Below are 17,976 nucleotides of genomic sequence, written 5' to 3'. Positions count from 1 at the left end.
ATCAAGGCAGTTATTACGGCCAGAGGTGGTTGTTCAGGGTACTGATTTCTCAGGATCTATGCGCCAAATTGAGTGAAAATGTAATCAGATGCCGGCCGGGGTGGCTGAGCGGTTCTAGGCGCTACACTCTGGAACCGCGCGAACGCTACGGTCGCAGGTTCGAATCCTGCCTCGGGCATGGATGTGTGTGATGTCCTTAGGTTAGTTAGGTTTAAGTAGTTCTAAGTTCTAGGGGAGTGATGACCTCAGAAGTTAAGTCCCATAGTGCCCAGAGCCATTTGAACCATTTTTTTGCAATCACATGTCAGTTCTAGTATAATATATTTGCCCACTAAATACCCGATTATCATCTGCATTTCTTCTTGGTGTATCAACTTTAATGGCCAGTAGCGTATGCATGTTTGGCCTATCGGACGCTAGTCGCGTGGAATCCCTACCAATGTGAGCTGCAATTTCAATTACAGTCTGAATAGGTGACAGTCTTGGCACTGTTGAATTTGGAGATCTGTTGGTAAACCTTTCTTCTCCTTGCACAGAACAAAAACGATATTCTGACAAACAAATCAGCATTCAGACACCATCTCAGAATGGGAGACCCCTTCGTAATCGTTCCTAGTTTGTGCACTTGCAATTAAATACTGATCGTTTGGATATCTTCGTACCAGTAGGACGTTTGTTGCACGTGGCCTTCGCGGCGTCACAGTTTAGCCAGCAGTGTGTACTGGGTGCGGCAGCGGCTCACCTGGCAGACTGTGGCCTGCGTGGAGGGCGAGGGCCGCAGGACGGCGGCGAGCGCGAGGTGGCCGGCGGCGAGGAGCGCCGAGAGGGCGGCGGCGAGCGCGCGCGGCGCGGGCAGCATGGTGTGGGCGGCCAGCAGCAGCGCGAACAGCGGCAGCGGCGCCGCCCCGCCGCCCAGCGCCAGCGCGCCGCCGCCCAGCCCGCACAGCGCGGCCGTCGACGCCGCCAGCAGCCGCCGCGGGCCGCGCACCGCCGGCACCTGCGCCGCCACCAGCAGCGCGCCGCTGCCCGCGCACATCGCCGACAGCACCCACACCGGCACCGGCGACTCGCCCGCGCCGCCCTGCGCCACACGAACGATTCGCTCCTGAAGATGAGCTCACTACAGGCCGGAACGTCATTATAAAGACTGTGGCTATGTCAACACTATGGTGAATTTACAGGGTGTTTCAAAAATGACCGGTATATTTGAAACGGCAATAAAAACTAAACGACAGCGATAGAAATACACAGTTTGTTGCAATATGCTTGGGACAACAGTACATTTTCAGGCAGAAAACTTTCCAAATTACAGTAGTTACAATTTTCAACAACAGATGGCGCTGCGGTCTGGGAAACTCTATAGTACGATATTTTCCACATATCCACCATGCGTAGCAATAATATGGCGTAGTCTCTGAATGAAATTACCCGAAACCTTTGACAACGCGTCTGGCGGAATGGCTTCACATGCAGATGAGATGTACTGCTTCAGCTGTTCAATTGTTTCTGGATTCTGGCGGTACACCTGGTCTTTCACGTGTCCCCGCAGAAAGAAGTCACAGGGGTTCATGTCTGGCGAATAGGGAGGCCAATCCACGCCGCCTCCTGTTTGTTTCGGATAGCCCAAAGCAATCACACGATCATCGAAATATTCATTCAGGAAATTAAAGACGTCGGCCGTGCGATGTGGCCGGGCACCATCTTGCGTAAACCACGAGGTGTTCGCAGTGTCGTCTAAGGCAGTTTGTACCGCCACAAATTCACGAAGAATGTCCAGATAGCGTGATGCAGTAATCGTTTCGGATCTGAAAAATGGGCCAATGATTCCTTTGGAAGAAATGGCCGCCCAGACCAGTATTTTTTGAGGATGCAGGGACGATGGGACTGCAACATGGGGCTTTTCGGTTCCCCATATGCGCCAGTTCTGTTTATTGACGAAGCCGTCCAGGTAAAAATAAGCTTCGTCAGTAAACCAAATGCTGCCCACATGCATATCGCCGTCATCAATCCTGTGCACTATATCGTTAGCGAATGTCTCTCGTGCAGCAATGGTAGCGGCGCTGAGGGGTTGCCGCGTTTGAATTTTGTATGGATAGAGGTGTAAACTCTGGCGCATGACACAATACGTGGACGTTAGCGTCATTTGGACCGCAGCTACAACACGGCGAACGGAAACCTGAGGCTGCTGTCGGATCACCTGCTGCACTAGCTGCGTGTTGCCCTCTGTGGTTGCCGTACGCGGTCGACCTACATTTCCAGCACGTTCATCCGTCACGTTCCCAGTCCGTTGAAATTTTTCAAACAGATCCTTTATTGTATCGCTTTTCGCTCCTTTGGTTACATTAAACCTCCGTTGAAAACTTCGTCTTGTTGCAACAACACTGTGTTCTAGGCGGTGGAATTCCAACACCAGAAAAATCCTCTGTTCTAAGGAATAAACCATGTTGTCCACAGCACACTTGCACGTTGTGAACAGCACACGCTTACAGCAGAAAGACGACGTACAGAATGGCGCACCCACAGACTGCGTTGTCTTCTATATCTTTCACATCACTTGTAGCGCCATCTGTTGTTGAAAATTGTAACTACTGTAATTTCGAAAGTTTGTCCGCCTGAAAATGTACTGTTGTCCCAAGCATATTGCAACAAACGGTGTATTTCTATCGCTGCTCGTTTAGTTTTTATTGCCGTTTCAAATATACCGGTCATTTTTGAAACACCCTGTAGCTTGTGTGTGTGTTTCGCTCCTGAAGATGAGATCACTACAGGCCGAAACGTCATTATAAAGACTGTGGCTATGGCAACACTATGGTGAATTTAGCCTGTGTATGTGTGTTTTATTTATGCTCAGCGACGAGGTTACCAGCAACCTTACTAAAATAACCAGAAAAAATTTGATTATAACGTCTAAAATATTAAAAAGGTGCCACGTATAAAATATTTAAAACAAGTAAAGGACAATCTCATGTTCGCCCATTCAATCACTTTAACATGCAAACCTGCAAATGCTGCCAATTTAGTTAAAGGTTCTAAAATATTCTGTAGTATCATTGCCACAGATACTACTACAACGCCGCGCCAACACAAGGATGGCAACCCGTCGTCTGCCGAGCACAGCGCACTGCAGCGGGCTGTGCAGCTCGACGGAACTGGAGTGTGCCTCGTTCACTTCTTAGCTAGATTCCAACATAGGCAGACGCACTTTCATAATCGGCCCTCAGCCAGTTCTGTTTGCAGTGATTCTCTGAGGAGGGCCCATCAGGCCTAGTCCCTGAGAATATGTTGTATTAGTTCATGGTATTCCACGTTACGAGACTGTCAGTTCATAGCCACAGCTGCAGTCCTACAAACTACTTAAGATAACCAATTTTCATTGTACTGTGTGTTTCTTGAATAATAATTCTTCTCTCTAACAGTGTGCCGTACCGCATATTATTGCAACCTGGACTCCTTCAGCTCCTATCAACTCGGCCTCCTACTTATTTGCTTTTAGTAACGAGCTGAAAACGCCCACGCATTTTGTGCGTCTAAGTAGTGAGACACAATATATTCTATTAAAGCATGGATAACACGAGGACGATAAAACGGCGACACAGTGATGTGTGACTGACCGATCAGCTAAAAAAGCGAAGAGGAGCCAGCCCCGATAAAACTTTATAAACTCTTCCCTAATATTTTGCAGAGCTAACATTTCACAGAGTCGGAAGTGGTAGCACTTTCGTCTCACATTCAGTTAAAATACAGGGCAAATCTGCTGGTAAATTAATCGCCTTTCACTTCTCTGAGTATAAAACACAGTCACTTAAAAAGTGGGGCATCAATTAAAAAGTGGCACTCTGTGACCTTTAAGTCACAAGCACTCCTCATTGGAGAGTCCTCTGGTTGGGGGATGGTCTTGCATCACTGGACTGTGTTCCATGCTGAGACAAGGGAGGAGGACCTGATCCCGCCTGTGTGGCTGGAAGGAAGTACGTCATAATAACGTTGTTGATTTTACTAGTCATAGGTGTTCTCTGTCACTTACAGCCACTCTTGTTTCAATCTGCGGATGACTCTCTACCACAACAGTTAATTGATATCATGTAGGGAGACGGCACAGTGTAGCACGTCATTATTGATGCATGCCCCCTTGGCTCCTTCATCTGATAATTCGTTTCCCTAAATTTCCATGTAGACTGGTATCCAGCAGAAGGACGGCTACTTCCACGACTTTTCGTAGCCGCAGAATCACGACCTGGAGATTCTGGACTACTTTATCTGCTGCGTGCTTCTGCAGGTATATTAAATCTCCATGTCACAGGTGTTTCCTAAGGATTCAACGACATGTGACTTCACCAGAAGCGTACATTACAGATGTTCCGGCATCTTGCAAAGGAAAGAAATACACGGCTATTACAAATGATTGAAGCGATTTCATAAATTCACTGTAGCTCCATTCATTGACATATGGTCACGACACACTACAGATACGTAGAAAAACTCATAAAGTTCTGTTCGGCTGAAGCCGCACTTCAGGTTTCTGCCGCCAGAGCGCTTGAGAGCGCAGTGAGACAAAATGGCGACAGGAGCCGAGAAAGGTATGTCGTGCTTGAAATGCACTCACATCAGTCAGTCATAACAGTGCAACGACACTTCAGGACGAAGTTCAACAAAGATCCACCAACTGATAACTCCATTCGGCGATGGTATGCGCAGTTTAAAGCTTCTGGATGCCTCTGTAAGTGAAAATCAACGGGTCGGCCTGCAGTGAGCGAAGAAACGGTTGAACGCGTGCGGGCAAGTTTCACGCGTAGCCCGCGGAAGTTGACGAATAAAGCAAGCAGGGAGCTAAACGTACCACAGCCGACGGTTTGGAATATCTTACGGAAAAGGCTAAAGCAGAAGCCTTACCGTTTACAATTGCTACAAACCCTGACACCCGGTGACAAAGTCAAACGCTTTGAATTTTCGGCGCGGTTGCAACAGCTCATGGAAGAGGATGCGTTCAGTGTGAAACTTGTTTTCAGCGATAAAGCAACATTTTTTCTTAATGGTGAAGTAAACAGACACAATGTGCGAATCTGGGCGGTAGAGAATCCTCACGCATTCGTGCAGCAAATTCGCAATTCACCAAAAGTTAACGTGTTTTGTGCAATCTCACGGTTTAAAGTTTTCGGCCCCTTTTTCTTCTGCGAAAAAAACGTTACAGGACACGTGTATCTGAACATGCTGGAAAATTGGCTCATTCCACAACTGAAGAACGACAGCGCCGACTTCATCTTTCAACAGGATGGTGCTCCACCGCGCTTCCATCGTGATGTTCGGCATTTCTTAAACAGGAGATTGGAAAACCGATGGATCGGTCGTGGTGGAGATCACGATCAGCAATTCATGTCACGGCCTCCACGCTCTCCCGACTTAACCCCATGCGATTTCTTTCTGTGGTGTTATGTGAAAAATTCAGTGTTTAAACCTCCTCTACCAAGAAAGGCGCCAGAACTGCGAGCTCGCATCAACGATGCTTTCGAACTCATTGATGGGGACATGCTGCGCCGAGTGTGGGAGGAACTTGATTATCGGCTTGATGTCTGCCGAATCACTAAAGGGGCATATATCGAACATTTGTGAATGCCTAAAAAAACTATTTGAGTTTTTGTATGTGTGTGCAAAGCATTGTGAAAATACGCTATTTTGTCGAAAGTCGACATGTTGAGAAACGTGGCTGTTGTACTTAAGGTTTATAATTTATACAAAAAACAGCTACCAGCCACATGTATGGTTTAGAAAGGTTTATTATCTTCAGACCATGACTGGTTTCGGATTTATCTTTACAAATCCATCTTCAGATGGCAGATTACAAGCGTTCTTAGTTGGACCCAGTTTTGTTTATGTTATTCATTTGCTGCACTGGGAAAGAAAAGAAATATTTTTGTTGTCATATCGGTAATGGTATTTTTACGAAAGATTTACTTCTTTTACAAGATCTAATTGCTCAGAGATGGTTTTTATAAACATTAGTAAACTTGCAGGTTAGTGTACTTACGAGCTGTGTAGTTCTGCCTGACGAAATATTCACTAGTTAATATGCACGAACGGACGTTCGACTGAAGAGCAACCTAAGTGCCAATTACCAATGTTCGGTGTAGGTGCAGCACTTACTGCGCATCACAGTAAACTATCGATCAATTCTTAAAGTCCGTGAAACCTACAAGTGCCTAAAGAAATTTTTCGTTGATTGCGACTCAATAACAACGGTCAGTATTAATTTTCGACGTAAAAATATCCTCCAAACACCTCCATAAATCTATTCAGAAACTATTCCTCGGAAGAGACGCAATAGAGTAGTTACGCTGTGGCCACGGGTATGTCAGCTCGCCAGTTAGCCTTCACTGCCACTGCACTGTACAGGACCTGGTATTCAACTGAAATAAACGTACAACGCTTCCGTTACTTTTAACAATTAGTTCATTGCATTCCACAGCTGTCAGCTATTGCTTCTGTGGCCAGCTCCCGTTGATGTCGCCTTGCCCCGGACTACTGCTGCCGGCGATGAGCGCCGCTCACTCTGCTAATATTGGCGGAGAATGTCATAGAACCGACGCAACATTTTTGGAAACAAACAGAAATTTAAAAAAAAGTTATACTAAGGTACGTTTCCGGTTCTCCAACTTATCTCTTAGGACTAATCTGGTTGCTACAACAACAATTTAAGACGACTTGACTAGCTTGATGACAGTTAAAATTTTTTCAACACTGTGTGAACTGAAACTTCCTGGCAGATTAAAACTGTGTGCCCGTCCGAGACTCGAACTCGGGACCTTTGCCTTTCGCGGGCAAGTGCTCTACCATCTTTTTTTTTTTTTTTGATCGTTGTGTTTGTTCGTTGCGAACGTCGCATGGCATCCGTTAAAGCTCGTTTGTTGATCTTTCGACTCAGTTTTTTTATTACAGAGGCCAACCAGCTCTCTGACCGAACACGCTGAGCTACCGTGCTACCATCTGAGCTACCGAAGCACGACTCACGCCCGGTACTCACAGCCTCACTTCTTCCAGTACCTCGTCTCCTACCTTCCAGACTTTACAGAAGCTCTCCTGCGAACCTTGCAGAACTAGCACTCCTGAAAGAAAGGATATTGTGGAGACATGGCTTAGCCACAGCCTGGGGGATGTTTCCAGAATGAGATTTTCACTCTGCAGCGGAGAGCTTCTGTAAAGTTTGGAAGGTAGGAGACGAGGTACTGGCAGAAGTGAGGCTGTGAGTACTGGGCATGAGTCGTGCTTCGGTAGCTGGGTTGGTAGAGCACTTGCCCGCGAAAGGCAAAGGTCCCGAGTTCGAGTCTCGGTCGGGCACACAGTTTTAATCTGCCAGGAAGTTTCATATCAGCGCACACACCGCTTCAGAGTGAAAATCTCATTCTACTGTGTGAACTGTCACATGCCGATAGCCCGCAAGAATATTCACGCAGTTCACAGCTGTCGTAGTGCCTCCGATTAATACCGCACGTCCCACGGAAGTGCAGGTAATTGTCCTCCATAATGTAATACTACGCCCATGGTTCTGCGTACGTGGCGTGTTTCGAATATCCGTTCGCATTCATGACGGCATTTCGGAACACGACCATCGACCTAATGTAACAAGAAACGCGACTCATCTGAGCGAGTGACACGTTCAGTTTGTGTCCGTGTGCCTACTGCAAACGTTATTGACGATGTCTTTGGCCCAGAAGAGGATCACGTGAGGTCCTCTGATGCGGAGCTCCATATTCGACAACGGCGTTCTGTGGAACACTTGTGCCCGCACCAGCGCCCTACTTGTGTCGGTCTCAGCGTCCCACATTTCAGCACTGGAGAACCGGGAGTACCAGAGCGGGGTTCAGCCGGGTACTGAGGCAGACTGCGTGTAAGGAGAATTCCCGTCTGCACCTAAATAGCGATCTGGACTGAAGGGGTTACCGTTACTCTGTATTCAGTTGCCCAAATAAGACTGTACTAGGGTATAATATTCCGAGAGTACTTGTACATCCCGATTTCAAATGTCACTCTCAAATGCAACAAACACAACGGTTTACGAGAAAGATGTGTGACCTCTCGAAAGTAGCTGTTTCTAAATAAAACGAAATGATAATTAAATGGACACCCTAGCTGCAAACAGGCGTTGATGTACTTCATTGAGGACATGTTGAAAATTTGTGCCCCGACCGGGACTCGAACCCGGGATCTCCTGCTTACATGGGAGACGCTCTATCCATCTGAGCCACCGCGGGCACAGTGGATAGTGCGTCTGCAGGGACTTATCCCTTGCACGCTCCCCGTGAGATCAACATTCCCAACATGTCCACACCACTACATTCGTACTGCGCCTAATAGATGTTTGCCCATCATACTCATTACTCGTGGCAGATTAATCTACCAAGTCCCGTACGAGTTCGGGCATAGCGTGTGCGTTCGTACAAGAAGGTCAATGGCCGGGAAGCCATATTTTAACTATATATGACGGTAGTATCTGTTCCCGGGTTCGAGTCCCGGTCGGGGCACACATTTTCAACATGTCCCCAACGAAGTACATCAACGCCTGTTTGCAGCTATGGTGTCCATTTAATTATCATTTCATATCTAGCAAAGCTGCATGGTCATCCACGGTAACTGTTCTCTCGGGAACAGATACTACCGTCATATATAGTTAAAATATGGCTTCCCGGCCATTGACCTTCTTGTGCGAACGCACACGCTATGCCCGAACTCGTACGGGACTTGGTAGATTAATCTGCCACGGGTAATGAGTATGATGGGCAAACATCTATTAGGCGCACTACGAATGTAGTGGTGTGGACATGTTGGGAATGTTGATCTCACGGGGAGCGTGCAAGGGATAAGTCCCTGCAGACGCACTATCCACTGTACCCGCGGTGGCTCAGCTGGATAGAGCGTCTGCCATGTAAGCAGGAGATCCCGGGTTCGAGTCCCGGTCGGGGCACACATTTTCAACGTGTCCCCAATGAAGCAAATCAACGCCTGTTTACAGCTCCACAGGACTACATCCAGCATCTGTACGATCGTCTCCATTGGGAGAATAGCAGCCTGCATTGCTGCGAAAGGTGGATATACACTTTACTAGTGCCGACATTGTGCATGCTCTGTTGCCTGTGTCTATGTGCCTGTGGTTCTGTCAGTGTGATCATGTGATGTATCTGACCCCAGGAATGTGTCAATAAAGTTTCCCCTTCCTGGGACAATGAATTCACGGTGTTCTTATTTCAATTTCCAGGAGTGTAAGACAACAAGTGTCTGGCGCAGTTGACAGATCGGTTATTGCTGCTACAATGATAGATTATCAAGATTTAAGTGAACTTTAAGTGCTATTATAGTCGGCGCACGTGCGATGGGACACAGCATCTTCGAGGTAGCGATGGAGTAGGAATTTTCCCGTACAACTATTTCACGAGTGTACCGTGAATATGAGAAATCCGGTGAAACATCAAATCTCCGACGTCACTGCGGCCGGAAATAGATCCTGCAAGAACGGGACCAACGACGACTGAAGAGAATCGTTCAACGTGACGGAAGTGCACCCCTTCTCAAAACTGTTGCAGATTTGAATTCTGAGCCATCAACAAGTGTCATCGTCCGAACCATTTAACGAAACGACATCGATATGGGCTTTCGGAGCCAAAGGACCACTTGTGTACGCTTGATGACTGCACGACACAAAGTTTTACGCCTCGCCTGGGTCTATCAACACCGGCATTGGACTATTGATGACTGTGGCTAAGCCATGTCTCTGCAGTATCCTTTCTTTCAGGAGTGTTAGTTCTGCAAAGTTCGCAGGAGAGCTTCTGTAAAGTTTGGAAGGTAGGAGACGAGATACTGGCAGAAGTAAGGCTGTGAGGACGAAGCGTGAGTCGTGCTTGGGTATCTCAGATGGTAGAGCACTTGCCCGCGAAAGGCAAAGATCCCGAGTTCGAGTCTCGATCCAGCACACAGTTTTAATCTGCCAGGAAGTTTCACTGGAAACATGTTGCCTTCTCAGACGTGTCTCATTTCAAATTTTATCGAGCGGATGGACGTGTACGGGTTTGGAGACAATCTCATTAATCCATGGACCACGCTTGTCAGCAGGGGACTGTTCAAGCTGGTGGAGGCTATGTAATCGTGTGGGGCGTGTGCAGTTAGAGCTATATCGACCACGTAATACGTCTAGATACGACTCAGACACGTGACACTTACTAAAGCATCCTGTCTGATCACAAGCACCCATTAGTGTTGGTGGTACGTTCCTATGGGACCAAACTGCTGAGGTCACTGGCTTACACACTACTTAATGTAACTTAAACAAACTTGCGCTAACGACAACACACACAGCCATGCCCGAGGGAGGACTCGAACCTCCGACGGGGGGAGCCGAGCGAACCGTGGCAAGACGACCTAGACTGTTCGGCCCATTCATGTTCACCGTGCATTCCGGCGGACTTGGGTAATCCCAGTAGGACAATGCGACACCCCACACGCCAAGAATAGCTACACAGTGGCTCCAGAAACCCTCTTCTGAGTTTAAAAACTTCCGCTGGCTACCAAACTCCCCAGACATGAACGTTATTGAAGATATCTGGGATGCATTGCAAAGTGCTGTTAAGAAGAGATCTCCACCACCTCGTACTCTTACGGATTTATGGACAGCCCTGCAGGATTCATGGTGTAATTTCCCTCCAGTACTACTTCAGACATCCATGCCACGTCGTGTTGTGGCACTTCGGCGTGCGCGTGGGGACCTGCACGATTTTGGGCAGGTGTACCAGTTTCTTTGGCTCTTCGGTGTATGTTTACAAATTCAATCGGCCGCATAACCTACTTCCAAATTCACAGTCGTGAGGAATAAAATTCTACTGATAGCATTCAATTCACTGACAGAGTGTTAAAAGCACTCGAGTATTCCCAGGTCAGTTCTGATTCTGCCGATCTCCGTACGTATCTCTCTTTAACGAAGGCATTTTACTCTTCACTGGCCTCGCTGTTCCGTCTTTGCTTAACCTTCTTCATTTGAATTACTAATAATACGTTCCTCAGTATCATTTTCCAGCGCTGTCCTCCGCGTTATTGCAGACTGGCGGCTGCCGTGTGTGATCCTTGACAGCGGCAGGTGAGAGGTCCCTTGCTGGGCGGCCCAGGCTCATTAAGGGCTGGCGGGAGACGCTTGTCTGCCACCTCTTTGAAGTTGCCGCGCAGGACATTGCCGTCGGCTAATAATGCCGCTTTATAAGCCCTGCCGCCGCCAGTTTCGCAAACTTGCTCACAGTACGTCACCATTCTCGGGCACTGCTCGAAGCTGCGCTTACCTGGGGAACAGTCCTCTCCATGCGTTAATTTCTGCAGGAACGGCGAATCGAAGTGGCGCGGTGCGACTATTCTTAAAAACCACTTCAGCAACATACTGCTTCATGACGCAGCTTTTTACTGTAGTGATCCGATTTCGATGAGATTTCTTCTACAGATATGTAATGATAGCTAAAAATTTAATTTTCATTCTTCTAGGCTCGATGCATGGTATGAGTCTTGTGACGACATTATAATTTTAGCAGTAAAGATCAAAGGGTAAATCAGCTAACTTCATATACAATATAAAACAATATCGTTGAAGCTTTCGTGGCCACTTGTTGGAAAATTGGCTACTGGTTTCTGTCTCGGACTGTTCTTTGAGCTCGGCAACAGCCCACCACCAGCAACGGAGGGTGAAGCTTTAAGAGACAAGCATGTGACATTCTGTGGTGTCACCGCCAGACACCACACTTGCTAGGTGGTAGCTTTAAATCGGCCGCGGTCCATTAGTACATGTCGGACCCGCGTGTCGCCACTGTCAGTGATCGCAGACAGAGCGCCACCACACGGCAGGTCTAGAGAGACTGACTAGCACTCGCCCCAGTTGTACGGACGACTTTGCTAGCGACTACACTGACGAAGCCTTTCTCTCATTTGCCGAGAGACAGTTAGAATAGCCTTCAGCTAAGTCCATGGCTACGACCTAGCAAGGCGCCATTAACCATTTCTAGAGAGAGTCTCACTTGTATCATCAAGAATGCTGTATACAAATGATGGATTAAAGTTAAGTATTCCAGCAGCTACGTACTTTTCTTTATAGCATTCATTACGTATCCTGTTTCAGACCTAAGCAAGCCTGCGTGAATTAAGCGCGTGCCCTTTCGGCTTCCTCGCCTTGTGTCTAGACTGTCTTGTCTAGACACAACACATTCCATTTCGAAAATCGTTAGGGTAATCAATATTTAGAGATCCACAGTGTCAAGAGTGTGCCGAGAATACAAAACTTCAGGCATTGTCTCTCAGCACGAACAACGCAGTGATCGACGGTTTTGGTGTAAAGTTGTCACTGCCTACAGACAAGCAGCACTGTGTGAAATAAGCGCAGGAATCAATGTGGAACGTACGACGAACGTATGTGTTAGGCCATCGTGACGAAGTGTGGCGGAACGGGCTATGGCAGCAGACGATCGACCGGAGTGGTTTTGCTAACAGCGCAACATCGCTTGCAGCGCCTCACCTGGGCTCGTGATCTTGTCGGTTGGACCATAGACGACTGGAAAACCATGGCCTGGTCAAATGAGTCCCGATCTAAGTTGGTAAGAGCTGACGATAGGATACGAGTGTGGCGCAGATTCCACGTAGTTGTCTGATGATGATGATGATGATGATCTTTGGTTTGTGGGGCACTCAACTGCGCGGTTATCAGCGCCCGTACAATTACCCAATCTTTGCGCAGTCCAATTTCGCCACTTTCCTGGATGATGATGAAATGATGAGGACAACACAAACACCCAGTCATCTCGAGGCAGGTGAAAATCCCTGACCCCGCCGGGAATCGAACCCGGGACCCCGTGCTCGGGAAGCGAGAACGCTACCGCGGACGTAGTTGTCAACAAGGCAATGCACGACTTGGTGGTGGCACCATAATGGTACGGGCTGTGTTAACACGGAATGGACTGGGTCCTCTGGTCCAACTGAACCGATCATTGACTGGAAATGGCTATGTTCGACTACATGGAGACCATTTGCAGCCGGATTTCGTGTACCCACACAACGATGTCCTGTCACTGGGCCACAGTTATTCGAAGCGGATTTGAAGAACATTCTGGACAATTGGAGAGTAGGATCTGACTACCCAGATAGCCCGACATGAATCCCATCGAACATTTATGGGACATAATCGAAAATTTAGTTCTTGCACAATATCCTGCACCGCCGACACGTTCGCAGTTATGGACGACTGTAGAGGTAGCATGGCCCGATATTTCTGCAGAGGTCTACATCAAGTCGAGTTGCTGCGTTACTCCGGGCTAAAGGAGGTCCAACAGTATATCAGGAAGATCCCATGACTCCTGTCACTTTACTCTATGGCGCGCACAGAGGAATTTAAGCAGTCCTTTTCCGCGTTTCATTCGCCAACACAACGGAAAGAAACTCTAATACGTGCTGCAACGGGAACACCCTCTGCCACGCACTTCGCAATGGTTTTCAAAATGTGGATGTAGATGTAGAGGAGTTGTGGAAATGGGAGAAGTATGCACTTCACCCCCTCACGGTGGCCCATGGTAACTCAGGTTATGTGCGCATCTTGCGATGCGAACGTGCTCGTCTGCCAAACTGTTGTGTCCACTGAATACTGACATCCAGACGTAGCCTACTTCCGTTAACGAACCTCACAACTCACTGGCTATAAATAAGTGCTGCGTAATTTTAGCCCGTAGATTAGCCCTGCTTACTCTCATGGTATGTCAAAATACACTCCTGGAAATGGAAAAAAGAACACATTGACACCGGTGTGTCAGACCCACCATACTTGCTCCGGACACTGCGAGAGGGCTGTACAAGCAATGATCACACGCACGGCACAGCGGACACACCAGGAACCGCGGTGTTGGCCGTCGAATGGCGCTAGCTGCGCAGCATTTGTGCACCGCCGCCGTCAGTGTCAGCCAGTTTGCCGTGGCATACGGAGCTCCATCGCAGTCTTTAACACTGGTAGCATGCCGCGACAGCGTGGACGTGAACCGTATGTGCAGTTGACGGACTTTGAGCGAGGGCGTATAGTGGGCATGCGGGAGGCCGGGTGGACGTACCGCCGAATTGCTCAACACGTGGGGCGTGAGGTCTCCACAGTACATCGATGTTGTCGCCAGTGGTCGGCGGAAGGTGCACGTGCCCGTCGACCTGGGACCGGACCGCAGCGACGCACGGATGCATCGTACGCAGTGCCGTAGGGGACCGCACCGCCACTTCCCAGCAAATTAGGGACACTGTTGCTCCTGGGGTATCGGCGAGGACCATTCGCAACCGTCTCCATGAAGCTGGGCTACGGTCCCGCACACCGTTAGGCCGTCTTCCGCTCACGCCCCAACATCGTGCAGCCCGCCTCCAGTGGTGTCGCGACAGGCGTGAATGGAGGGACGAATGGAGACGTGTCGTCTTCAGCGATGAGAGTCGCTTCTGCCTTGGTGCCCATGATGGTCGTATGCGTGTTTGGCGCCGTGCAGGTGAGCGCCACAATCAGGACTGCATACGACCGAGGCACACAGGGCCAACACCCGGCATCATGGTGTGGGGAGCGATCTCCTACACTGGCCGTACACCACTGGTGATCGTCGAGGGGACACTGAATAGTGCACGGTACATCCAAACCGTCATCGAACCCATCGTTCTACCATTCCTAGACCGGCAAGGGAACTTGCTGTTCCAACAGGACAATGCACGTCCGCATGTATCCCGTGCCACCCAACGTGCTCTAGAAGGTGTAAGTCAACTACCCTGGCCAGCAAGATCTCCGGATCTGTCCCCCATTGAGCATGTTTGGGACTGGATGAAGCGTCGTCTCACGCGGTCTGCACGTCCAGCACGAACGCTGGTCCAACTGAGGCGTCAGGTGGAAATGGCATGGCAAGCCGTTCCACAGGACTACATCCAGCATCTCTACGATCGTCTCCATGGGAGAATAGCAGCCTGCATTGCTGCGAAAGGTGGATATACACTGTACTAGTGCCGACATTGTGCATGCTCTGTTGCCTGTGTCTATGTGCCTGTGGTTCTGTCAGTGTGATCATGTGATGTATCTGACCCCAGGAATGTGTCAATAAAGTTTCCCCTTCCTGGGACAATGAATTCACGGTGTTCTTATTTCAATTTCCAGGAGTGTAGAAACATTAGCGGTGAGACATCAAGCTCACGAATGAAATTTTATTACTACGTGCTAAATATGCTCTCCAAGGCGATAGTAAAACTGTAACTGCTTGGAATCAATAAACAATTGCGATCTCCGTAAAATAAGAGCTATATTATCGGGAAGGAGTCGTGCATGACGCTGCAGGATCAGGAGCTGCTTTACCGCATGTTAGAGCACAAAACCAATTAAGCATAGCGTATAACAATGCCTAATACTTCATTCCCGTACTGCTTGGTTGCGCCTGAGTAGCACAGACTGGAGAGTGGGAGAAACTGCCACAGGTCTACTGTTCCGACGACGAGCCGAGGACTGAAGAGAAAAATGTGAAGAGAACGTATGATCTCGCGACAGATATGTTTGTCTTATTTCTTGAGTGCTTGTTTTTCGATCGTTGAATCCTTGCTGTCGCTACGTACACACAAGGAAAACTCATCACGAAGAATTATCTGTATGGAACGGAAATCGGTAGATGTTATGACCATGTACAGATATACAAATGTTTACAATTTCAGAAAATTTGGATGATTTATTTAAGACAAAGAGTTTCACAAATTCAGCAAGCCATGAATGCTTTGGTCCGCCTCTGGCCTTTATTCCAGCAATTATTCAGCTTGGCATTGATTGATAGGGTGGATGAATGCTGTCCAGAGGGGATATCCGGCAAACGTCTGTCCAATTGGCGTGCTAGATGGTCAAAATTCCGAGCTGGTTGTAGCGGCCTGTCAGTAACGTTCCAAACGTACTCAATTGCGGAGAAATCCGGCGACCTTCCTGACCAAGGTACAGGAGCAAGCTCGAAGACAAATGGTAGAAACTCTCGCCGTTTGGGGGCGGCAATTATCTTCTTGAAATTTAAGCCCAGGATTGCTTGTCATGAAGAGAAACAAAAAAGGGTGGAGAACTTGGTCGACGTACAGGTACGATGTAAGGATGCTGCGGATGTCAACCAAAGGGGTCAGGCTGTGAAACGAAATGTCACCGCATACATCGACTTTCAGGCTGGTATCCCACTACTGTCTACTGGTTTCCAGACATGTCTTTTCTGGTCATCGGGGCTCAGTTTGATGCGGGATTAGTCGCTGAAGACAATTCTGCTCCAGTCAGTGAGATTCCAGGCCAAATGTTCCAGACGCTCCTGCAAACGGGCTCGTTGGTGTACAGAAGTCAATGACACTCGACGCAAGGGGCGTCTAAGCTGCCCTACTGTGAGCCACCTGTTAATGGTCCTTGTGGTCCCTGAAGCACCAGTTGAACATCGGATCTATTATAATTATCAATCCACAGCTCTCTGTGTGCTTCTCTGACGATTTACCGGTCCTCTCGTTGTGTCGTCTCTCTAGGTCGACCGCTTCCTTTTTGACGCCGTGTTCTGCCATGTTTTACCAATTCCTGACAGCAGCATAAAATAGTGGCATCGCTCCTGTTCAAATGTCGAGCGACCTACCGATTCTCCAGATTCTCTGAGCCCAACTACACGTCCTGTCTCAAATGATGATATCTGCGTACTATACTTTTCACGCCCCTGTCTGCGAGGCATAGTTACCGCCCGATTGAGGACACGGAATAAAATTCACAAATACTTTGCCTTGGTATACTTTACCATGTTTACCATCCTTGCTAGCTGTGCTGCAGCGTCACACGTTCATCCATCGGTAGCCAAAATTTACAGTTTTACATTTTCTGTCGATACCTCTATGAATATCAATTTGTGACTAATTTGCATAACCCCTTCATGATACGTCTATTTTTTTATCTTAAAGTGTATTTCAAATTGTGAATGAGTTTTTATATTGGTGGGTTTAGACGTTGAATTTGAGTCCTGTTTCATTCCTACGTCGTATAAGAAGTGGAACGAGGTTTGGTTTTTGTAGAATGTTTTGAAAAGTTTTATGTGTGCTCTGTACAAACTTAAACTTGTTATTATACTCAGAGATGAGACTACGTGTTTTTAGTGCTTGAATTCCATATCTGAAGCATAGCTGTTTGCAATGCGCGGCAATTGCCGATGTAAGCTATGATCCCAGACAGTGGCCACCACAGGATACTTTTTTTTCGTAGAGAGAATCTATTACTGCTTAAAGTCACAGCTTTAGAAGATAAGTAACTAAATGAGCATTAGGGCAAAAACCAAACGGCATCCTTGAATAAAAGTAGGCCTACAGCCCCAGGTTCCTAAACGTTACAAAACAGTTCCTATTGTAGATCTGCAGGTTCTGAAAAATTGCATAAAGAGCTGACTACTTTTCAAGTGATTAACAGAAATAATTCCTCTCTGATTTGAAATTTTTCTGCCGGCCTCGATGGCCGAGCGGTTCTAGGCGCTTCATGTCGGAACCGCGCGACTGCTACGGTCGCAGGTTCGAATCCTGCTTCGGGCATGGACGTGTGTGATGTCCTTAGGTTAGTTAGGTTTAAGTAGTTCTAAGTTCTAGGGGACTGATGACCTCAGAAGTTAAGTCCCATAGTGCTCAGAGCCATTTTTGAATCTGACTCTTTCTTCTTCTCATCTGACCGGGCCAAAATTTTCCAGTCGTCTACGGTCCAACCGATATGGTCATGAGTCCAGGAGAGGCGCTGAAGACTCCGACGTCGTGCTGTCAGCAAAGGCACTCGTTACGGTCGTTGGCTGCGAAAAGCCCGATAACGCCAGATTTTGCCGCCCTGTCCTAACGGAAGTCGTACGTTCCAGATTGATTTCTGCGATTACTACAAGGGGGTGTTGATTATCTGTCAGAACTGACAACTCTACGCGAGGGCAATTGTTCCCGGTCGTTAAT

General features: G+C 48.0%; 1 protein-coding gene, 1 long non-coding RNA gene and 1 other non-coding gene across 3 annotated transcripts in view; 1 reads left to right on the top strand and 2 right to left on the bottom strand.

Moving 5' to 3' along the window:
* Positions 1 to 782, bottom strand: part of LOC126176958 (adenylate cyclase type 2) — a 334,232-nt gene extending 333,450 nt beyond the window's left edge. The window contains exon 1 of the mRNA XM_049924166.1: positions 743 to 782. The gene's annotated coding sequence lies outside the window, so the exon portion shown is untranslated. The remainder of the gene's footprint in view (positions 1 to 742) is intronic.
* Positions 783 to 988: 206 nt separating this feature from the next.
* The window catches only part of LOC126176959 (uncharacterized), a 633,583-nt gene continuing 616,595 nt past the window's right edge, over positions 989 to 17,976 (bottom strand). Inside the window, exon 5 of the long non-coding RNA XR_007535715.1 lies at positions 989 to 1,081. This is a non-coding gene — a long non-coding RNA (uncharacterized LOC126176959). The remainder of the gene's footprint in view (positions 1,082 to 17,976) is intronic.
* Positions 8,879 to 8,953, top strand: Trnat-ugu (transfer RNA threonine (anticodon UGU)). The gene has a single exon. It is a non-coding gene; the product is annotated as a tRNA-Thr (tRNA).

The sequence above is a fragment of the Schistocerca cancellata genome, chromosome 3 (genome assembly GCF_023864275.1).
Source record: "Schistocerca cancellata isolate TAMUIC-IGC-003103 chromosome 3, iqSchCanc2.1, whole genome shotgun sequence".
NCBI lineage: Eukaryota > Metazoa > Arthropoda > Insecta > Orthoptera > Acrididae > Schistocerca > Schistocerca cancellata.
This window is presented reverse-complemented; position numbering and strand designations above follow the sequence as displayed.